The 23,830-nt window shown below is 42.3% G+C and overlaps 2 long non-coding RNA genes across 4 annotated transcripts in view; both read left to right on the plus strand.

Moving 5' to 3' along the window:
- Nucleotides 1-16,812, plus strand: part of LOC122183328 — a 165,780-nt gene extending 148,968 nt beyond the window's left edge. Inside the window, exons 4-6 of the long non-coding RNA XR_006180231.1 lie at nt 11,504-11,647; nt 13,554-13,641; nt 16,577-16,812. This is a non-coding gene — a long non-coding RNA (uncharacterized LOC122183328). The remainder of the gene's footprint in view (nt 1-11,503; nt 11,648-13,553; nt 13,642-16,576) is intronic.
- A 1,860-nt stretch (nt 16,813-18,672) lies between these two features.
- LOC122183327 overlaps nt 18,673-23,830 on the plus strand; it is a 77,479-nt gene continuing 72,321 nt past the window's right edge. For all 3 annotated transcript variants that reach the window (XR_006180228.1, XR_006180229.1, XR_006180230.1), the window contains exons 1-3: nt 18,673-18,884; nt 21,716-21,806; nt 22,940-23,132. This is a non-coding gene — a long non-coding RNA (uncharacterized LOC122183327). The remainder of the gene's footprint in view (nt 18,885-21,715; nt 21,807-22,939; nt 23,133-23,830) is intronic.

The raw sequence follows: 23,830 nt of genomic DNA on the forward strand, positions 1-23,830 counted from the left end.
AAATCTGTAGGGACAACGCTTCATAGCAAGGAGCAGTTGTTTCAGCCCACGCTCCTGAGCAGCGGCCTTCCATGGTGAATTTTTTAAGCTAAGCGATGTGCTGAATTTCTCCCTTCTAACCAAGTTGGAGTAGGAGGAAGAAACAAATCAGTTCTGATTTTTCCCGTTTGCCAAGCCATGCTGCTCCCTGCTCAAATCAAGAGATGTTACGATTGGCGCAGCAGGCTTAAACTCACTACTGGGCTTTGCATCTTTTAATGAAGGAAGAAAGTGATTGAATGAGATTGTCTATTGGTTGCGTTGGATCAGCAGTTTCTTCTTTGTAGTGATGCAACAGATTGTTTGACGGATAATAGAATAAGAATAGACTCAGCGTGTGAAGCCCTGTAAACTGCCTGAGAAAAAGTTGTGGCCTTTTTTTCCCACTTGCTTCCAAGCCAGTAGCTGCTTCTGATATTCCTGCATCCAAAACAAGCACAGTGCTGTGCCTGGCACGCCTCTAGTGCTTGTGAAGGGCTTTGATGGGTTGTTAAGAGAAAGGGTGGTTGGGAGACCACACTGGAAACAACACAGGAGGAGGGTTGGTCTTATAAGTAACTTCCTGGGCTACGCTTTGGGGCAGTTTGGTTCGTTTGGTGGTTCTATGTCCTTCCCATGTGGCATTTGGGAAGTCTCCTGATCTGCAGTCCCAGTGTGTGAAGAGGCACCATCTTGTCTCATGTATGTAGTGTGTGTTGAGCAATACCTATAGGCTGTAGTAATATGTACTTACAGGGTAGTAAGTTGATAAAGCAAGAACTAATTCTGTGCACACGTGTGATGCCCAGGGCACAGGGTCCTTTTTTCACAGCACATCAGTTGCAATATAAAACCGAAGTGAATTCTGCCCATCTGATTCTTGACAATTCATGTACTGAAGGCTGACTGTTGGTCGGTGCTTATTTTTAGCATATGTGAGAGTATAAAAGGGGAAGATCTCCTGCACCAAGTGTTTTGTTGCCTGTGTAAGTGCCTGTTGCAGAGTACTACAGACAAGTAAAAGCTTCTTACTGCTCATCAGGTGTTATGGTAATCCTTCCTGGAGTCCTTTTAATGAATAAACCGGGGATGCTTCGTAAGTCGTTTATTAAGGGTTAATGATGTATCTTCTCTCTTTGGCATCATTCCCAGCCTAAATCAAGCCTGCTTCATCTCATATGGATATGAAAGACAAACTGTACAGATTGAAAACATCTGTATACTGAGTGAATGAACCACATGGCAGCAGTGTCATGCAGAGATTTACTTAAAACTGTCCCCTTTTGTTTGACTTTAGAGGAACAGCACAAATAAATACAGTAGGTTCTGTTTAAACAAAGAGGACTCTGATCAATAGAGGTTTGTATAGCTTACGACCTTCAACTATAAACAAAAAATCGGGGTAAACCCCACATGTCTCAGGTCAATTGCCATCTTATTTACTTTATTACACCACTAATGTTCTAATCTGTCTTGCATATGAAATGCTTTTCACAAGCAGCCTTCCTTTGCTTCTCCATTTTTGCCAAAGGGAAAAGGGAAGGCTGTGTTATTCAGCACAACTTGTGTGCGTGGCTGCAAGGCTGCTCTGAATGTTGAATGTTGGTGCAAATGGAGTTGCAGCAAATTAGTCTAGGCGTCTTTCAAACTCTGGTAGATTTTGGTTGAGATCTCCCATACCTTTCTGTGCTTTGGAAGGGGGGCTCAAGCATCCACAAAGAAAATCAGAACCGCTTGTGGCTCACCGTAACCAGAGCTGTGCAGAAGAAGCAGTGCTGGATTGAAAGTGGTAACATTCTCTGTCTGCAAGCTGAGGTTATCCCTTCTGCACAGGCACTTGAAAACATTTGCAAATATCTGCTAGAGACTGACCCTAACTGTGAGTCTATGATTATTTTTGTTACTGTCTCCCAGCAAGATTAAGTAATTCCAAACACTGAGGGAATGACACTCCTGCATGTGTTCTGTCTTCCTATCTCCAAATAACTATCATAATTTGTAATTATTTTGCCTTCTGGCACATTTTCTAGTTTTCTAGAGGGGGGAGACTATCACCATATCCTATTTCTGTCCATCTTTATCCTCCTTGCCTGACTTCTAATCCTTTTGTTCAGTGTCACCAGAAGATAGAAAAGGTATATGCTGGGGGAGATGTGCCCATGCAATTTACAAAAATAGGCTGCAAGGTAGAGAAGGGCTCCAGTCATGCCTTTCCCAAGGGATAACACCCCAGCTGGGTGACAGAGGGTTAGCAGAGGTATAGAAGGCTATGATAAGCCAGGTTTATTAGCATTGCTGCCCAGATGTTTTTCTTTGCTGGGGCTGTCCCCACTCCCGATGACTCCAGCATTTTCAACTCCGGTGTTATCTGCTGTGATCTAAGAAACACTCCACTTCTGCTTCAAGTGCATTTTCTTGTGGAACTCACGCCCTTTGGTGGGTAACAGAGAGGTGAGCCCCACTGGACACGTGTCTTTCTTCAGATCTTTGAGAGATCTAGGGAGAGATTTATGGAGATTGTTTGGATTTGAATTTTCTTTTATTATTTTTTTTTCTGTTAAAAAAGAAAAGAGCACCCAGGCTGTTTGCCTATCTGAGATCTTGTTCCGCTCGCCAGGTGGCTTTTGATCCATGAAGCAGCATCTCAGCTGCATACCTCACTGGAAGAAAATCTTACAGACATTGAAGTTTTGCAATGGAACAGTTATGCACTTGTCTTACTTCCAGCATTTCCTCACAGTCCTTGGTTAGGCCCTGAAACTAGAGCGGCAACTTCTCAGCATTAGCGTCTGCCCCGTCATTAACTAATTGAGTTAGTCCTGCAATCTCCAACCAAGACACTACCTCATAGCTGGTGGGTCGCTGGCAGCAGGGTTGACAAAACCCTTCAGGGATGGCGTGGAGGCTCTTTCTTGGCAGGTTCAGAGTTGGTTGGTTGGGTCAGTGGGGAGACAGACGGGGCGAACCACGCTGTGCTCGTGCCAAGCCACGCTGGCCGGGGTTGGTTATGGTTTGGCTGTACCTTTCAGCACAGCCTTACAAACACTGAGGAAGAGCCCGTGGACCTTCGCTGAGTAAGAGAAGCAAATTTAGTTATTGGAGTTCTCTGGAGATGCTGTTTTACTGCCCTCTAGGCAAAGATTAAAGCTTAAAATGTGGAAATTAAAGAAAATGCTTTCTCGAGCACACCGAAGCAAAGCAAGGGGTTGAGAAGACTTTTTGTGGGTCTTCATTAAGGTGTGTGTAAGATCTCTGGGTGCAGATAAGCAAGATTCAGTGGTGTACAACAAAGAATTATCAGGGAAGGCATCATAATTACAAAGTACTTGTATATTAAAATGATGTCATGTAATGGGTTGAAGAACAAGGGATATATAAGCCGTTCAGATCTTCTTTATCTAAATAATTGTTTTCTTATGCGTTATGCAGCAAACTTCTCATATAATTCCTATCCTTTAATGGTAGAAACTTATTAAATAAAGACTTTGAAACTATTTTAACATTTCAGTAGTATGTTTCATCTTGAGGTTACATTACTGAAATGCTACAGGGAAGCATGGAAATACAGAACAGGTTATAGAATTAAGGCTTAATGGGGGAACGTGCCATTACAGGACTTTATAGAAAATGCATAACCCCCTTTAAAACTTTATGAACTGTTGCACAGAGGATTAGATTAAAAAAGAAAGAAAGAAAGAAAGAAATATGTAATGCCATGATATTGAACTTTGAGAATTCTCTTGTAGGTCTTTATTTTCTGGAGATCTGTTCCCTGAGAAAAGAAAGATCTGTATTTCTCTCATGTGTTGAATGATACTGAGACCCACATTCTGTGAGGAGAAATCACAGAGAACCTCTGCTTTTAGACTTTTCTTTAAGAAGTTGGCAACATAATAAGCAAAATGGAATGAAATGTGTCAACCTTTGGAAGATGAAGGGGATCTGGATTGAACCAGTGCTCGCAAGGCTCTTATCAGAGCTTTATGATCAGTCTGTGCATTTCAGTAGTTCCTTGTAGAAATGTTCGCAGGTTGTATGTTATGAAAACAAGCAAACAAAAAAAAATCCAACTGGATTAAAACAACAGTTGATCCAAAAGACTTTAGGTCTCATCTCCTAAACTAAAACATACAATGGCCTTAGAAACAAGGGGCTCTTGACTGCTGCCCACAGCGTGGAAAGCATCATGGAAGTGAAAAATGAGTTCCTATTATTTGTGAATTGACATGTATCGCTGTATTGCGGATGATTCTTCCTCTTTTGCTGAATCATCTTCTTGGTGTGTCAGAATGGGAGATCATTTGGAGAATACCACCAGATGGTGACTTGATGGTTTCAGCAGGGCTTCACTGCGTTCCTTGCCAGTCTGTGACACTGCCAAAGCTGTGGAAGAGCTGAGAGCTGTGTGACCTTGCTCTGTTTACTCAGTGGGGGCATGTCTCCATGTTGTTGTGGGATCTTTTTATCTGCTTATGCCACTGGTGACCATGACCTTTTCTTTCTTGTCTGGGCTTGAGACTGACCTGCCTGACTCCTGAGCTGGATTAGATCTCATTTGACTTGTATTTCTTTCACTGCCAGGATGCGGAATCCTTTTTATTCGGCCCTTCTTACCTTAGGCAACTGCCATTGAGCTTCTGTCTTTTCTCCCGAGATGTTATTTGCCCAGAAGAGCCATCTACATCAATTTCAGTATTTGCAAGATTTTTAGAGCTTTCAGTTTGTGCATAATCTTGAAATGTACTTCTCATTCCCTGCAGATTTCTGAAAATGGAAAACTAGAAGCTGCTTTTTATAGATATCAGCTATATTATGAATGGATTCAAATGTACTTACATTTAATTTGTCCTGTGGTTTGGTCACTTTGTTCCAGTGGGCAGTATAGACATGTGAGTGTGGTCTGGTGATCAGGAAGTGCATTTCCAGAGCAGGAATGGGTTTATAATATACTGTTTTTCACTGGAGAGAAGATGGATATTTACTGAATGCAAAGTTGTAAATGCATTTGTAAAGCAACAGTAGCATCAACCTTCTCTTTTGTAGTGTCTGTTAGGATGTAGGATGGATTCTGGGAAGGGAATACAAGACGGGCCTCTAGGATGCTGGAATGAAATACAATTTCACAAAAGGTTTTCAGCCTAAATTTTCCTTTAAGCTGAGGTTTGAAGCTGTGAGTTACTTGCCAAGAGAAGAGTGAAAATAAACAAGGAAAGAAAAGCATGTGGAGATTGCTGCTGGAAATGCAGCATGGTAAATAGCCACCCATTCCTTTCAGACCGGTACTTTCCATTCAAAACATATTTCCTCAAGCAATAAAGTCTCTTTGTTTTAATAGATCTGCTACCAGCAAACTTCCACAGCCACAGTTTATAATCAGGAGCATTTCTTTAAGGCACAAGGGTGGTGAGTTTGCCCTTGGAGGCTGAATTCTCTTCACCTGCACAGGTGACAGTCCTCATACAAATAGGATCAGCTCTTTGGCTTCTTGAGATTCCTTAGATTTTCCCTCCAAGCTCTGCCATATTGTGGTCTAGATCAGCATTTAGGGTGTTTCCATTAGTACCAGATTTCAGGTGTGCAAGAACTTTCTCCTGTATCCTTACACCAAACTCTCATGGGCTGATTTCATGACTAACAGTCCTAGTGAGATTAGACTTTGAATCCAGGGAAGGCTGTTAAAAAAAAAACCAAAAAACTGTCATGAAACCTACAGAAGTGGACCAGAAAGAGACAGAAATTGGGCATCATTCAAGAACAACGGACTCCTTGCTAGCAGGAAAAGGTGGTGGCACACACTGCTTTTTCTGGCTGGTAAAGTTTAACCCTCCTGGGTTTAAAATTTCAGCAAAGGGTTGATTTAAGTGATTAGCCAATTCAGGCCAAATTGCTGCTACACTGACAAAGAGCTGCTTGGAAGAGGACTCATCCATACTGTAAAGATTTCGTAGGCTGCTCTCAGGGTCTCCTTCCCCTCAGCTGCTGGAACACGGAACATTCCAGCTGCCTCTTTCTGCACTTTGCTCAGAGCAGAGAAAATATTACAAATGAACGTTTCTAAATCCCTCATTCAGTGTACTGAGGGCCAGAGCCTGAAGTAAGACTCCTGATAAACATGGGGATCCAAATCTGGCCCTAGGAGGGCTATCATCTATTACACTCCAGCAAAAGAGTGAGCTGATGTTAAGATCTTACTGCTCATTGCAAAGCTTATTTTGTTACATCAGCAGGCCACAAGGTTCAATAAGTTATGTGGCCTTTATCTGTTCCATATGTACTGGCTGCCTCCTGTAGTTCGTATGCATTTACACTGTGTATGTGCTTTAACGAGGGACTCCAGTGCCTTTAGACAGTAGAAAATGCAAATTGATGCTCCGGTCTGTAAAACTCTGTTTGATTCTGCATCAAAAAATAATGCCAGTAATTGCAGATTTTGTTTTCTGCAGGCTTCCAGCAGGGCTTATTCTTCAGGGGATTTTATAGGCATTGAAATTTGATAGATTAATTGTTAATAAAGGTTAGATTGAGTAAGTGCATACAAACAGCATAGTGAGTTTGGTGTTACATTGGCTCCCAAGCATTTTTAAAGGGCAGTTTTGGACTGAGATGCCAGACAGAATTTTTCAGTTTTAAGCCTAAAAAATTATTTAACTGTGGAACAATCCGTGCCATAAAGCCAGTTTTCTTTCTTCTTTCTTCTTTCTTTTTTTTTTTTTTTTTTTCATCATGTTATCACTATCTCCTATCAGGATCTTACTGTACAATAGTGACCTCTGATGTAAAGGAATCAGGAGTGCCACTCGCAAGCCCTCCTGCACAGCCTTGCTGAGCAATTATAAGCCTATTCATCACCAGCCAAGCAGCTTGCAAAGGGAGGGACATGTGTGCATGTGCACACACACACACATACATGCACAGACAACTGAAAAACTGGTGATAAAATGAAATTGAGGAGCACAACACTGAAGGATCTGGAGCTGTTAATTTTTATAGCTGATACAGATACTAATATTTTATGAGATTTAGAACTATCAAGATAAAAAAAAGGTAATATCTAGCATTACCCTTTTTGTTTTAATACAGAGATAAAACTATCACTTGAATAGAGCAGAATTAATAGACCTCTTCTTTATGGACAGACCTATCTTCCTGTTTCCTTTTGTCAATATTTAGAAAAACAGAAGGAAGTTTTTGCCTAATCCTATGCAAAATCCACGAGCTGTGTTTTTTAGAGGCAATCCCCTTGCTCGCTTATTTCTAGGCATATTTCAGTTCAATACCAGGGCTGGGCTGATACCAGCCTGCTGTTGTGTGTCATGGCTGGGGACCTGGCTTCCTTTAAATGCAGGCTGAGTTCACACCAGGGATTTGGGTGAATCATAGAATGGTTCAGATTGGAAGAGACCTTAAAGATTACCTATTCTAACCCCTATGGGCTGGTTGCCACCCACCAGATGAAGCTGCTCAGGGTAGAGTGGCAAAGTGCCACGGCCTCACCGCCCTCTGAGTAAAGAATTTCTTCTTAATGTTGAACCTGAATCTCCCTTCCTTTAGTTTAAAGCCATTTTCCCTTGTCCTGTTACCGTCAAGCTATTTAAAAAGCCTGTCCACCTCCTGTTTATATGCTCCCTTAAGTACTGGAAGGTTGCAATGAGGTCTCCCTGAAGCCTTATCTTCTCTAGGCTGAACAAGCTCAGCTCCAGCCCTCTGGTCATCCTCATGACCCTCCTCTGGAACCACTCCAACAGCTTTGCAACCTTCCTGTACTGGGGGCCCCAGGCCTGGACGCAGTACTCCAGATGGAGCCTCTCAAGGGCAGAGCATAGCGGGACAATCTCCACAAGAGCAGTTGGGTGAGAGACTTCCCACTGCAGAACTAACGTGTGGGCAAACATTTGGGCCATGCACAGGTGCTGTCTGTGAGCAGTGTCACACCTAAGTGCTCTCCATTTGCTCAGCAGGTTACAGCTGCACCGAGGCTCTACAGTGGGCCAGGCGATAGCTTTGCAGAGGCCACAAGGTAATCCTTGATGTCAGGGAAATAGATTGCAATAGAGTGGAACAGGAACTGGGGAGGATGCTGGCTCCAGGCTGTGGAAGAAGTCTGTGTTCATGATCCTTCAAAGTAAATAATATTACACCTTTAGGAATAATAACAGAAACATTTATTTCTAGCTTACTCACTAGAAGATGCCAAAGACATACTTTGAAGAAACAGGGTACTTGGAGAAATGTGATTTTATATTGGATGCAGCTTTGAGAAATATGTTAATGTAATGTCTCGGTAAGATGGGGGTTCACTGTGTGTGCAGAGCAAGGGCGATCTCAGAGGTAAGGCGTGGAACCAGTGTTCAAGTGATCCGCTTTCCACTCTTACCAACCACAGGCTTCCTCTCTGCCTTTATTTACTTTTGTGATATTTGACAGCCTTGAAAGTACAAAAAAACTTTTCTTGTGCTACACAGGAAAGCTGTGTGAAGAGACACAAGAATTTGCAAAGTTGTCAAGTCTTCAGGCAACAGAGGTCGTACAAACCTACAGATAGATCAGATTCCTGGAAAATGCTAGTAGTTATGATTGTGTAGCAATACACCAGTGATTGCCTCAAACTTAGAGTGAACAGGAGGATGAGATATAGCCTAAGCTCTAAACTGTGCTTTATGTTGAGCTTATTTTTTATATTTTCTTTCGAGCTTTTATCAAAACTGTCAAGATTCTCTTCTCCCTCCCAAAATGATACACACACACACGTATTATGGAACAGTTATGTCTTTAAAACAGCCCTCAGTAGAGTAATTGCTGTTTTGTAGCTTCTGGAAAAGGAATGCTGGATTTTTCCAGAGTCATTGCAATCCCAACATAAACATTTTGGAGAACCACATGTGTTTAGGAAGTACTTTGATGATACGTAACATTCAGTGGATTCTTCAATATACTGAAAAAAAGCTATGTATGCTTTGTAATCTGAGCCCTGGCTGGGCATCAAACTTCCCATAAGGCATTCTGTCCTAGCTGCAGCCAAGAGACCTGATACCAGTAGTGGTCCAAGAATTCAAGGTGTTTGTTAATATTCAGCTATAATGAATGCAGCATGTGTTTTTGAATAAACTACATGCTTGAATGAGAACCCCTCATTCAAGAAGCTCAAGTGTATGGTATAGTGATTAGACTTGGCAAAAAGCAGTTGTTTTGTAGGGGTGACACCAGCCTACTAATAGCAATTGCGGGCAGTGCATGTCGTGTAGAGTCACTCACAGAAGCAAGGCGCCGAGCCGTTGGGTTGTCACAGTGCAAATCCCAAGGGAGTGCCATGATGGCCAAGTCCCTTCAGGTTGGCACAAATCTGCTTTGCATTAGAGCCCAGTTGTTTCAAGCTTGAAATATGTTCGGCTGAATGCTCAGTCCCTTTCACTCTGGTTGATTTGTTAAAAGTTTGCTTGCTTTCAGTAAACTAAAAGCGGGCCTGCTTTCTAGAAACCATTTGCTTGAGCATCTATGGAGAATCAGTTCCAGTTACCCTGGGTCAGTCCAATAACCCACACCAGCAGTGAAAATTTTGAGTTTGTTATGGAAGAGGTGAGAAATATTGAGCATTTATCCTTCTGATGCCTAAAATTTCACCAATCTCAGAGCAGTCTTCAGTCTTCAAAGCGATTGTAATCTGTCCCCCAACAATCATGTAGGTCCAGCGTATGGTATGTATCACTACATGCTGGGGGGGTATTTTCATCCTAATATGTGCAGGATTGGGGCCAAAACATCTATTCAGTTGCATAATGGGGTATTAGGGTGGAGGCCCTCATTTCCATACTGTTCAGATGATCTTCTTTATACAGGGAAGCAAGATGTTCTAATACCCTTATCTTACCTTACATAACTACAGATGTTAATCATCAAAAAAAAAAAAAAAGATCCAGCCCTTTTTAATATTAGGGAATGAAATGATAAGGCCTGTCTTAATTTTTCAAATTTTTCTTGATAAACCTTAACTCTGAGATGCCAAAAGAGCTGGATTCAGTAGCCTTCAGATGTAATTATCTCAGCCTGAGTGTACGTGTTCATCTTTTTTCCTTATAAGAAATATTTACATGAACTTTAGAGTGGAAATTCTTAAAGGGTTAATTGGAGAAAGGCATTTGGATTATTTTTTTTTTTAGGGAAAGGAAGGTAATATTTATAAGAAATAGCAATCTGTAAGAATAATCAAAAGATATTTATAGCATGTAGCAATTGTTTAATGAGTTTTCAGCATTTCCATTTCTAGGCAACAAACTTCATCAGCCACCAATAGACGAAAAAGTGGCTTGAAGTGATTATTCGCTTTGGTACTATTCCTCATTACAAGTAGAGCTTCTGAAACCAGTGTGGAGAGGAGTTTCAAAGTGAAACCATTTTTTTTAAAGTATGACTGCATATCTCTATAAAGTTGCTTATGGTTCCACTTTCCACACCCTATAAATAATAATAATGATTGAAAATAACAAAAGCTTCCCACTCAGACCAATTTACTGCAATTTTCCTTTCACCATCTTATTCAGTTTATTTAATCTTCAAGCTATCTCTGAATTGCCTCTGGATTTCAGACCCATGCATGCAGATAATTAGCATAGATGCAGATGTTACACAAGATCAGCAGGCTTATCAGATACAGGCATTTCTAATGTGTCAGTCCTTTGCCGTTCCTTTTTAGATTCCTACTTTCTAATAACCATAGAAACTTTTTGGGAGGATGTAGCCCTGGTCTTCATTCTCTAACTGAAGCAAACCCCTAAGGATGGGACTTAAACGCAGAATGTGCTCTTAAAGGAAGGCTGCAATCTGCATGCCACACCTCTGCCCTCTCTTGTATACAACGGAAAGTCCATCAATGTTACTGTAAATTATGGTGGCTCAGTCCAGAGAAACCATATTTTGCACCTCATCTGGTCTAAATATTGAGTTTATGAGTGAATGTTGCTTTGCATTATGTGTTATAGATGCTTTATGTTTATTTAAGAACTCAGTTTGCAGGAATGTTTTCCAGACATGCGGTTTACCGCAATAGACAGTTGTTGATATTCTGATCCCAAGAGCGTTAGAATATGTTTAGAAATTGCGACACTTTTAAAACCAGATGTTCTACATAAGCTACACAAAAAAAGGGGGTGGGGGAACAAATAGAACTGTCATTTGGCATGAAAACAAGCCTGTGTTAAAGCAAAGGCAAACACATACCAAGTGAAATAAACGCAGTGAACTGCCCTCAACCCTTTCCTCCTTTTGTAAGTAACTATTTTAACAAAAGATGGAAAATCCTAGCTCCCAGATGGTGTGGGAAGGGAGAAGGAAGGCTTTCAGGTCCAGGTTCCCATTGGAAGGAAGCTGTTGGATCTTACTCCTGCGATGGATCAAAATAGAGTGACAGAGCTGGGCAACTTCACGCAGGGAAAGAATGTAAATCTGGATTCAAAGCCCAGCATGGAAATTCATTTTCTTTTTCTTTCTAAAGGCAAATGGTCACCACTGGGGAGGCAAAGAACATTGTGCCCAGCATGGTGAATCACCATAAAGAGGTTCCTCCCAACAGCCATAGGATGGTGGCACGTACTGCTCTGCCATCCAGGATGATTTGACAGAGAATGTCTGCAAACAGGTGAGGGATCCTGCACCAGAGACAGCCTCAGATGTTGAAGTATCTCAAAATATCTCACCAAGAGGTATCTGGAACAAGAGCACAGCTGGGCAGCAGAACAGTGGGGACTCACAGCCATCTCCTGCTGATGACAGACTGTCTCTTTCCATTTAATCTGTTGCTGTTTTTTCTTCTGACTTTAAATTCTTTCCCTTGTTCATATAAACAGAAGGTGGAAAAGCTTCACGTAGACCAACCTTGGGCCTGTTAGGGTAATCAGTGACAGCAATCTAGGTCCTTGTGGAAGAAAATAGGAGCTTGTGGCAGCCAGAAGAAATCAAGTCACTTTTGCTTTCCTTTACAACTGCGTCCCACAGAGACAGAAACATATTACCAGCAAGTCTGGAGACGTTTTCAAGAAACTCTTAGTTTAAGCAACTACAACAATGCACGTGTTTGCCTAAAGATTGAAAACGTTGCATTTGCAGTATAGTAGTGATGTAATGTCTGCCATGCGGCCTGATTTGAAAACAGTTAAATCAGAATTGTAAAGAAGAGTGTTGTGCAAACATGTCTTTGCCAGCAGGTGTCCTGAGCACTGAGTGTTGGATCTGCTTGGACCCTCTAGTATCTCTTCAGAGCTGTAGCAAGCCTTCTCTGCACATTGCTGCTGCCTTTTTGCAGTTTGGTAGGCTGCAAAGGAGCAGAACCACTTATAAGTTGTTTCACAGGAGGCAATTTACTGATATTAGTAAAAGGAAAAAACTGCCCTGCCGGCTTAGTCACTCTGCCTCCGCTGAACAGAAGACTCCTCCTAAGATGGGACCAGTTCGTTAGTCCAGCTTCAAAGAATTAATGCAGTAGTAGGATCTGCCCACTGACTCATTCTGCTCCTCATGAGTACCTGAAAAGCCAGCTCTGAAACTCTTACTAGGTCTGCCTCACTAAAGACAATTTATGGCGGAAGTTCATGTACATATTTATTTTGTTGCTAAAGAGTTTGCTGGCATACTTCAAAGTGTGGGCTATTGCCTGTTCAGGTTTATTGCCTGCTTGAGTGAATTATTGCCTACCTGAACAGGCCTGCTGAGCAATAGTTCAAATTAAAACATGTCATTTATCATGTTCACACCAATCCAAAATGACCGCAAAACCCAAGGTGTAATTATTGCCAGCCTCTGACTGCAGAGCTATCGCAGCAAGCTCCCAGCCAATGGGGAATACTGGTTCCTCTCTTCAAAGGAAATCTGCTGCTTTCTTTGTAATCAACAAATATGACCTTAGCATTAATAGTAATGCTGTTTCACATGCTGATATTCACCTCTGAAACCAGCTTTTAAGTATAGTGGAAGAGCGTGGCATGGATCCCATCCAAGATGACTTTTTCTTCAAAATGCAGTTTTAGACCAGAAATTTTTCATTCAAATTTCTTCTTTAAAAAACAAGTCCTGCAGTTTTCACCAATATCTGGAAAGTAGGTTGTCATACGTCCTGGAATGATGATGTTATTTTTATTGCTGTTATTTTTCATTGCCATTACCAAGAGAAATCTCAGCACCAGCATCAGCTGTGGACTCCTTTGTGCCTACAGCTGAAGTAAGTGAAGTCTGTACACCCGTATTCTGCTCTGTCCTTTTCTATCCCTATTGTTTATTGTGTCATCTTTCCATATTCCTTGATATATCCCAGGGCTGGTGTCATATTTTAACCTAAAATTTGTAGGGCTACAGCTGCCTATGGTATGTATATGAAAGCAGGGAAAAGCAGCAATATATATAGTGTGCTTTTCCCTCGCATCCCTCCCTAAACCTTCCTGGCTCATCCAGGGCTTTTGAGCTTCTTCTGGATAACATACATCTTTTGAAGCAAGAGAGAAATAAACCTTTTTGTCTATGTCTTCACAGAGGCACTCTTTCTTTTATTGAAGGGCCTGAAAGGAGAGAAGTATTCAAACAAGAACTGAAATATCAGACAACAAAGATCAGAAATACCTGCTTTAATGGAAGAATGTTATGGTAGGTACGAAAGGTTAATGTTTTTGATCTGTTTCAACACATAAGTGTAAATACGGACAGAAAGAAACAGTGGCTTTAATCTGTTCAGAAAACTGTGTGGTGCAATTTACCTGCATTGGGGCTGAAGGTGGGCCAGGACTGCAGCACATGATCAGGCTGGCTGTAGTTTGTGCACAGCCCTGGTTCTGAGCATCCTTATTCCTGTCTCACTTCTCCATGAACCATACCAGGTCTCTGCAACTAAATAGTTCTCAAATTATGGAGTTTGCATTCTGATCTCAATTTTGCAACTCAAGCTTACCTGTGGTTATGCAGTCAGACAGAAAAGCCAACAAGCCAAGAGCAACGCCTAGTCACCGACTTTGATCTAGAAATAGTTATTATCCTGCTATCTACATTACAAAACATCCAGTTTGCTAAACCTGGGTTATCTCCTGATTTGGCTTCATTTGATAGACAAGAGCAGTTCCAGCAGGGAGAGCTTCACATCCTGAAATGATGCATCTTTCAAAAAACTGATAAGTGATAAACCTTGCAAAACCTGAGAGTGTAAAATGGTATTTCCATCCACCTCCCAGCTACCTCTCTGCAGTTCATCTTAAGCAGCACCACTGGCAGCCTTTGCAGACAAAATGGAGAAATGTCTGAATGCTTCACCTTATGTGGGTAATGCAGCCAGGTCACAGCTGAGACCCACCAGCGGGCAGCAAGAAGAAACATACACTTCTAATGAGAAGCGTATCAGCATGGATATGGAGAGAATTTATTGAAAATGATTTATTTTCAAACAACCTCTTCAAATTTCTTTTTTCTTGGAAGCATAGTGGGAAGTTACTTAAAAAGGAAGTCACTCAGAATTCTCTCCTGTTCACTCCACATGAGAAAGAACTCTTCTCTCTCTGAAGAGTGAATTTGGGTCACAGTGCGGTAGCGTTCAGTCCTCATGCTGAATTACTTGCTGAACATGTGGTAGCGTTTTGCGACGTGATCTGTGAACTGGGAAGTAAGCTGAGCTCACCCAACCCATTTCATTTATAGCTTTACACAAGTAAATAAGTATGTTTTCAGCCACTCAACACAGGAATGGCTTGCAAATTGCAACCGCCATTGCCCAGGAGGTTAAAGGTTAAGCTTTTCAACAGGTCAGACTGCAGCGCTAATTCACCTCGCTAGTGAGTCCCAGGCAGCCTGTAACGCATATTTGTGGTGGTTGTGTTTGTATAGCATACACATAAAATGAAAACCGTATGACAGAGGTTAGTCCTCTTAAATGGTTGTCACATTGGCTTGGGTAACTTTCATACAGTTATCCATATGTTAGCCAAGATTCTGGTGGTATTTTTGTATAAATTTTATTGGCGTGGTGAACTAAATTGGGTAATTTCATAGCTATTATAATCAGCCAGTGGCCCAAGCAATGAACAGCTCTGTTTATCGTGAGAATGTTACTAACTGGTCTGGCCAGGTTCAGCTTCCAATGGTGGCCCTCTTCCAAATGCAGAAACCCCGTATTTCTGACACAGAGGGCTCAGACAGGCGGTCCCTGTGTGCTTATCCACAGAAGCACTGATGCTGCAGGCTGAGGGCTCAGCTCTTGTCACCAGATGTCTTTCCTGAATGTTACACAAATAAGGAGATTGCAAGAGCTTCCTGATTTCAGTTTGCAACTGCTAAAGCTTGGACTGAGGTCTGGCTTAATGGAGATGTCTGAATTAAGAGGCTAAATTAGGCACATAGGTGCCCAGTTGAGAGGTAGATGCTCCCAGAGATATTTCAGAGAAGTGCATTTGTTCCCTGTGAGGGCCTGACCCATCGGCTTTATGTGGAGCTCCAGGTAACGAGTGGCCAAGCGCCTGCATCACAGTTGGACACCTGCAGTGTTATGCATGTGGGCCTAGATAGCTACACCATGTCCAAAAGTCCCTGTCTCAGGTGGTTTCTCCAGGGGCTTGTTTTATTCTGTGACCTTGTGTACTACTTGGTGAATAGCCATGGCATGCAGGCGTGATCCTGAGGACAGTGAGGGTGTGTGTGTGGGGTGACCAAAGGAAGCCATTTACTGCCTTTTGTTGGCAGAGAAGTATTAAAATTTCCTCCTCTGCAAGGCAGGAAGAGCAGACACGGCCCTGGACTTCCTCCCTAAGATCCTTCCTGACCAGGATGCCCTTCTGCAAGGGAGGAGCTGTGACCTTTGAAGGCCATGTCTTGGCACATCAGGACATACTCATGCACAGCACATAGTTGTTGCTCTGTTGCAAAGCAGGTGAACTTCAAAACTGAATATGTAGGCCATTTGAGGGAGGTTTCTGCTGAAAGAAGAAATATGTAGCAAATAAAAAAGCAACCTGTGAGTGCATGTGGCAGAAGAGGAGCAAGATACTTTGAGAAGCTCTGCTTTCCTGCTCCCAGAGTCCCTCTGCATCCCCTGGAGAAGACGAGTGGTCCCCATCTTTGGTGAAATGCCTGATGGAGCCGGCAGCATAACTCTGGTTTAACACTGACTATGAATGATGCTTACATTTCAAAAGCATTTTTTAATAATATTTTTCATAAGTGTAAGCTAAAGTAGTTACTTTCCGCCAGGGTCACGGAGAGTTCACTAAATGCTGATAGACTGTATTCTGTATTAATGGCGCTAAGCTAACTGCCTCACAGAACTGCCAGAGCCCTTTATTTAAAGAAATAGCACTGTATTTCACAAGAAAATATTTCTAAGGCTTTCCTTACTGATAATTTGTCTAAAGAGAGACAGGTCTAATCATTTATATTGAATCTGGGAAGCCTAGAATCGGATGTGTTCAATGAGATACGTGCTTTATTTGAAAATATACATTTAGAGCAGCGTGCAACACAGATCATTAAAGCATTTTGTTTTCTTTTTATTTAACAAAATATCAGCAATTAGCTCCTTTGGCTAATTATTGGATTTTTTTAGCTGATTCTTCGGCTACAAAGGATTGCTTGTGCCTTTATACATAGTTTCCAGCAGCAAGAAGAGACTCACAGCACGGATTGCATTTCTTCTCTTCAGCAAGGGGAAGGGGTCTGCAGCTCATCTGCATCAGTTCATCTATAACACTGAGCCAGGTGACGGGGCTGGGACTTATCCCTGCACACAGGACCTGGTTCATCCATCCACAAGCGTATCAGGAGTGGGGGACTTGTTTCTGGCTGTAGGTAAGATTCTTACTCCCTTGCCTGAGAAATGAAAGCCATAAACTAGTTCTTGCTGGTACTTATGTAAATTCCCTATTAGAGGTGGTTTGAAAAGTGTGTTAGTTAGAAACCAGTTCTTATAATAGTTGTGTATATGAAGTGACTTTACAGCACAATTAACTAGAAGAATGTTGTAGATTGAATAAATTCTCTCCACTGAGATAGTGCAACCCATTGAAATCTATGTGACTGCACTTGGAATCGTCTGCATGGAGGGCTTGGTAATGCAGCCCATATCCTGCCAGCACTGAGACGAAATCCAGAAACTGTGATATCTTGAGAAGGGCAGGTTCAGCTTCTTGAGTGATAAACTGTCCATAAATGTAGTGAAAGAACTTGAAGGTCATATTTCGTGGGAAAACAGATCCTGAGGCACCATTAGAGTCTCAGTGTATGCAAACGGGTTTCAGCCTATTGTTTTAGGGAAGCCGTACTGTTGTTTATCTGTGTAAGATGGCACTGAATGACCCCAAACAAGTCTGAGTTAAAGTACATAGAGAGAGAATTAATTAGTCAGGCACTTAACTATGAGCTTAACGTTAAGCATACAAAATGAAAGGAGATACATAATTTTGTTAAAATGACTTCAGTGGCATTGTTTGTATGTTGAAAGTTAATCACTGAACTTATCTGTTGCATTATATCAGGGTCTAATATGGCTTCTGCACTTATTTACAGATCTAAGAAATTTAATGCGTTTACCGTGAACTCTTGCTGCACATCAAGAATTGATTGTTGCCCACAGACAAGTGGGGTAAGACCAGTGTAGCCTTGGTCTTAAAAACTGAGGGATAGCAGGGAGCTGAACGTAAATAGGGAAGATGCCCTAGGCAGGTTGGTCTTCAGCAGTTCACCATCAGCAGATCAGACTTTCCAGAGCCTTGAAGGCTGAGCAAACATCACTGGTTTTGGCATTAGCCCCAGGGGAAACAGCATTAGGCCACTGCTGAGTGCTTTTGAAAACTTTTGCTCGTTGGGTTGGAAATGGTAAGAGAGGAACATCTCCACGCATGAAGGTGAGTTCTGGTCTTTGTCACTCATGCATATGCTACCTATATTTGGGACCTCCTGTCACCTCATCATTAGTTGGACACAGTTACCTTTTGCTCTCAGAACTCAGTGTGGGTAAAGGTAACAGACCTCAAAACCCAGACAAATGGATCTTTGTAAGAGAGACCTGTGAGCTGGGCTACCCCATCTAGCTCCATCTTCACACATATGGGAAGAGAGGTCTGGGGAGGTCTAGGCAAGAAACCAGTATTCCCACTCACTAACAATTAAAAAAGAGATGTTCCTGAGTGATGTACTCAGCGCCTTCAGTTCTCACTGGGGTAGAGTTCCTTTGGGACTACTTTCCTGTGTCTTTAGGGGATGTAACCAAATAATACCACATGAGAGCTTGTAATTTTAATGCTATGCTGTAAGGGAAAACTATAAACATAACAGGAAAGACTGGATGTTTTCCATTCATATTTTTAGGAAGGTTTCTTCTCATCTGTACACATTAGTTTTCCAGCATCTTTGGCAAGATTTAAATGAATTATTTAACTGGAATTGAAAAGCAAGTCTTACTTCTAAATTAAGCCAATAAAAGCTCTTTTTTTTTTTTTTTTTTTTTTTTCCTTCTCTAATTCTTCAAATGTTACCACAGAAGATAAAGATCAAATCCAGATCCAAGAGGTGATAAGGCTATCAAAATACCAAACCTCTGAGCTGATGGGTGGGAGGCAGAGCTTGGAGAGTGACGACAGACTGTGATCAGAAGTGTGGTCAGTGCAGCTGAAGTGATAAGACTTTAACCAGAAGTATTTCCATCTTGTGGCAGTCCTTTGTGACGGGTACCACTGCTCCAAGAACTCTTGTGTGTGTGGTGTAAAAAGCGGGAAATCAGGAGTGGACCCTGGCTTGGAAGATCAATCTCTTCTTCTCTATTAATGGGAACTCAGCAGAAATGATGAGTAAGAACCCAGCAGGAGGCTTTGTTTCAGAAACTAGAACCTGCCCGAAGGAAACACTTGGTAGGAGAGGTGAGCTCTTCTGCCAGGGCCGTGCTGTGGTCACTGCTTGGTCTGGCCAGGCTAAAGCTCGAGATGTTTTACAAGCTGAACCAACAGCCTGGGGATCAGCAAACCCATTCTGCTTTGTGTGAGAGGTAGTAGCCCTTGCTCCTCACTCTGCAAAGCTTAAAATGCACATTTCCTTGGGTAACATGTGGATAATATCTACTTACTGGAAAAGCCAATCATCTGAGTTGTGGAGCGGGAGATTTTTAATGCCCATACCCACCCCCTCACAAAAAATCTCTCTAGTATTTCCATGCTTCCCCTTTTTCTGTTAAGACAAGATTTTCTCCTGCAACTGAACAGTAAATGTTTCATAAACAGTCCCTCCGTCTGCAAGTGGACCTTGAAAATTGATTATTTTATGTTTGTTTCTTTTAGTCTCCAAATGTTTCTACCATTATGAGGCGGGCAGTTATTTTGCTAGGAAGGAATGCGAAGAATTAGAGAAGTTGAAAGTGATTAGGACTCTGTCTTTTAAGACAGAGCCAGTCACAAAGCCTGGCATTCAGCCTGCGGGGAGCGAGCATCATAAGACACCCTGAAGCCTTGAAATCCCTGGGTATTGAACCCCATGGGGTGGCTTTTGCATTTATCAGGGAAGAGACGATATTGAGGAGACAGCTTTCTTCATATTTTAAAGGTCTCCGAGTTAATATTTATTCTAAGTAGTTGTTTATTTTTGGGTACTTTTATTGTTTCTAGGAAGGCCACAAAGAGTTCAATGTTATGGAGAAATGGTTACTTTGTGTTTATGGTTAAAGCAAAAACAAGAAGAAAAAAAAAAAGTGCCAAACAATCCTGCCCCAGTTCTTTATTTAAGGAGACAATGTACTTTCCACCCATGCACAGGCAGTGCTTTACAGGCTGTATAATAAAACGCTGTTCCAGATATTGTCTAAATAGAAACAGATTTAACCCTGCTGTTGTGACTTGCATCGCTGGGTAATGAAAATTTTCGGTCTGGTTTTACTGTTTTATCCTTGCTGTGAACTGTGCATCCACAAAACCTCATGCACAGAGACCTGTTGTTGCAGTGCCATCTGTTTGTGTAGGAAAGGTGGACATCCCCTGAAACATGAGGCAACAGCGAGGCTTTGGCCTTCTCTGTTAGGTCATGAATTCAGTCCTCAAGGAGGTATTTCCTACAAAGACCACTGATCATAAAACAGAGCCCCGTGGTTTCCAATGGGAGCTCCGGGTGCTCATGATAACAAGGTGGTGGTCCCTATTTGTGAGATAGGTCTGAAACCCAAACATTTCTAAGCTTAAAGCTCTTTGAAAGTGAGTTAAATCATTTACCCCTGCAGTTGTCCACGAAGGGCATACTCAGAACTGCCGAAAAGATTCTTTAATTTAAGTTGGCTTTGACAATTACCCACTGCTGTGTTACCTAAAGCAATCTCCAAGCATTTCTCCATGGGGGGAAAGACCTATGATAAGAGATAGTCCCTGAAGATCCGAGAACAAAAGATGGGCTGCAGCATATGCATGTCAGGAAACGGTCCATTACTCATGAATTGCTCCATTTCCGTACACCAATGGGGGTCACCCTGTCACTGAGGACCAGAAAGATTATAACAATAATATAAGTACTGCTTTATTTACAATTTTACAAGAAAACAACTTTCCATAGCCATTACAGAATGACTGTTTTTTTAAAAGTTTCCACAAATAAAACACTCTCAGAGGACAGTAGGAAGTTTGCAATTTGAAGCATTTTGCAGTGGGACTAAAGGCACATTTCCATGTGTCACTGAGCTGGAGCCAGCTGTTGGGGCATGAACTAGGAAGAACCAGATTCTCCTCTTTGTTCCCCTGCAGATTTCCTGTGTGACCTTGAACAAGTCACTGAGTTTCTCTGCCTGTGTGTACTGGCAGTACTCTGTTTTCCCTTTGACACCCCATGACGCTCCCTTAATCTGCTCTGTTATCTGGAATACTGCAGTGAGAGGCACTGGCACCATTGCCATGATGGGGATCTCATGCTGTAGGAGTTCTCCGTACCTAGAAATTTAGCATCTGGGCAGTATAGAATCATAGAATCACTTGAGCTGGAAGAGACCGTTAAAGGCCATCTAGTCCGACTTTTCTGCAGTGATCAGGGACACCCACAGCTCCATCAGGCTGCTCAGAGCCCATCCAACTTGACCTTGGATGTCTGCAGGGATGGGGCATCTACCACCTCTCTGGGCAACCTGTGCCAGTGCCTCACCAATTTTATTGTAAAAAAATTCTTCCTTATAACCGGTCTAAATCTCCTCTCTTTTAGTTTGAAACCATTTCCACTTGTGCTGTCACACAGGCCCTGCTAAAGAGTTTGTCCCCTTCTTCCTGGCGGCCACCTTTAAGTACTGAAGAACTGCTCTCAGTTCTCCCCACAGCCTTCTGTTCTCCATGCTGAACAGCCCCAGCTCTCTCAGCCTGTCCCTGTTGGAGAGGTGTCCCATCCCTTGGAGCATTTTTTGGCCCTCCTCTGGATGCGCTCTGACACTGCAAGCACTTTACATTCTGCCTACAGCAGGGGCATGGAGGCTAGATGACCTTCAAGGTCCTTTACAACCCATGCAATTCTGTGATTCACACTCCCACCGGCCTGTGCCAGCCCCCTGTAACCTACCTGTGCATTCTGATCCCAGCAGTGGAAAGACTGCAGGAGGGATGCAGGGACTGGGCCATGGTGCATTTCCCACCTGCAGGTCAGAGGTAACAGGATTCGCCTGCTGCGTGAGAAACCATGTGAATGAGTACGAGTGACAGCAAGGGCAGGCATCATTACCATAATGCCTGTCTTACAGGTGTTGGAGGTAGTCACTGGAACAACATCGCCCCAAATTTGTGTCCACTTGAAATGCTCCATGTTTGTAATCGCCGAGCAAGAATGAGCAGGTATGACTCTGATTCTTATCATCTAGCATTAAAACACAACAATCACCCCAGCCCACCTCTTAGTATTCATTTTACTTATTAAAGCTTCCCAACAAGTCTCTGCAGTGATGTTATCTGCTAAATTGTGTGAGGTTTCTGATCATTAAGTGGATTGGTCTTCAAAGAGCTAAATGAAAATGAGCAATAAATATCAGTGTTACTTAGGTCGTATAGTGCAAAATGACAAGGAGACCGAAAGACCTTCTGGCAACTGTTAGAACAAACAAGTGTGGAATATATTCACTAATGCTTCTTGCGGGTTTTCAGAAAGTTTTTAATTATTTGGAAAAGCAAGTTAAATGGAGAAGCAGACTTGATCTTAAGCTGGAAGAGGTAGGAACTCCCAGCAGGCTTTTTTGTTCCACTGCTGTGACCTGGAGTTATGTGCTTTACTGCTGTACTAACTCTCCTCTCTGCAGAAGGAGCATTGTAATATTCATGTATGCGCTGAAGATATTATTATGGCAATTTCTCCAGTGCTTTGCACATAAACAGATACGTTTAAGAAGGTGAGCCTCCCGCTGGTGGGTGTAAACATGAGCTTCAAGTTTTGCACCTGCAATTGCATTTCCTGTGTGTAACTGAGCACTCGTACCAGTAGAAACCTGACTGCAGAGGTAAATGAGGCGGCAGTGGTTGCCGTAACTTCTACTTGTAGCTGTGTTTTCATTCACTTGGAAAAATAAGCAGCCACAACAGTTGTTGGGGCAAATTGCATCCCCAACCAGGGAGTATGAAAATCGCCCACACAGGCACTGTAAGGAATATTAAACCGCTGCGTGATTTCTTTGGTTGTATTCTAAGGACTGATTTTTACATGGGCAAAAACATGATGAAAAATTATTCAAAAACGTCGCAGCTTCTTCTGTCATACCTCCATACTGTCTCCTGTTTGGCATGGACAGATCCCCAACCCCCCACAGTCCCACTCATCCTGCCCTCAGAGGCCGCAGTTTTGCTCTGGCCAGGACAAGGGGTTCTCCTTGCCCCTCACCAGCTTTCCTTCTTATGGGGAAGCAGTGCTCAAGAGGGATCACAGTAGAGAATTTCTCCAGTAATAAAAATACCAAAATGTGACTGTACTCCTTCTTTAGACTCTTTCACGGTCTTGGCTGTTGGCATCTCTCTCACGATAACTGAAGCACGCTGAGTGAGAAGCACACCCGAAAGAAAAGAGGGAGTTCAAAGGGGAACTGGAAGATGGAGGCAAACAGAAAGAAATGGAAGTGTCAAGTTTTTAAACAGAAAACAAAGAAGCCTATAACCTAAAAACCCACAAGCCTAAAGGTAACAGTCATTTCCTATTTCTGTGCAAACTGTTGGGGTTTCTCTGAAGGAAGTGGGGGATGGGGAGAGAGGACAGTTCCTGGTATTTTCCTGAGATTAGAAAGCAAATCAAAGTTATCAGATTTCCTTTGTGACTGAAATAAGTGTTTTGAAAAGTGTGAACTCCACCTTAGTACAATCCTGTGCTATATGGTAAAGGATGAGTTACTGGGGTGATGGCTGGGAAGGAGACAAGGAATCTTTACTCACAATTGACCCCATAGTGTTGTTCCTTATGTGTAAGGGAAAAAAATCTGGCTCAAAACCAGAATGGTTGGGTACTGGAATGGGCTGCCCAGGGAGGTGGTAGAGCCACCAACCTTGGAGGTGTTCAAGAACGAAGGAAATGTGATACTTAGAGTAATGGTTTAGTGGGCATTATTGGTGGTAAGTGGATGGTTGCACTAGATGATCTCAGAGGTCTTCTTCAACCTTAATGTTTCTATGATTCTATGACTGCATCCTTCTTGGCAGTCAGTAACACGTGAGTCATTTACACCTAAGGACTGTGCAGCCCTATGCAGTGAGACACCTTCCAAGCTCATATGGATAATTTGACATCTCTGCCACATGGTGACTTAACCAAACGTACCTGAAAGCTTTCTCCTCCTTGGTGAAATATTTATTCACAAAAAGCACCAGTAATGTAAGAGTCAATA

The sequence above is a fragment of the Lagopus leucura genome, unplaced genomic scaffold, assembly GCF_019238085.1.
Source record: "Lagopus leucura isolate 7727_CA_CO unplaced genomic scaffold, USGS_WTPT01 Super-Scaffold_100017, whole genome shotgun sequence".
NCBI classification, from domain to species: Eukaryota; Metazoa; Chordata; class Aves; order Galliformes; family Phasianidae; genus Lagopus; species Lagopus leucura.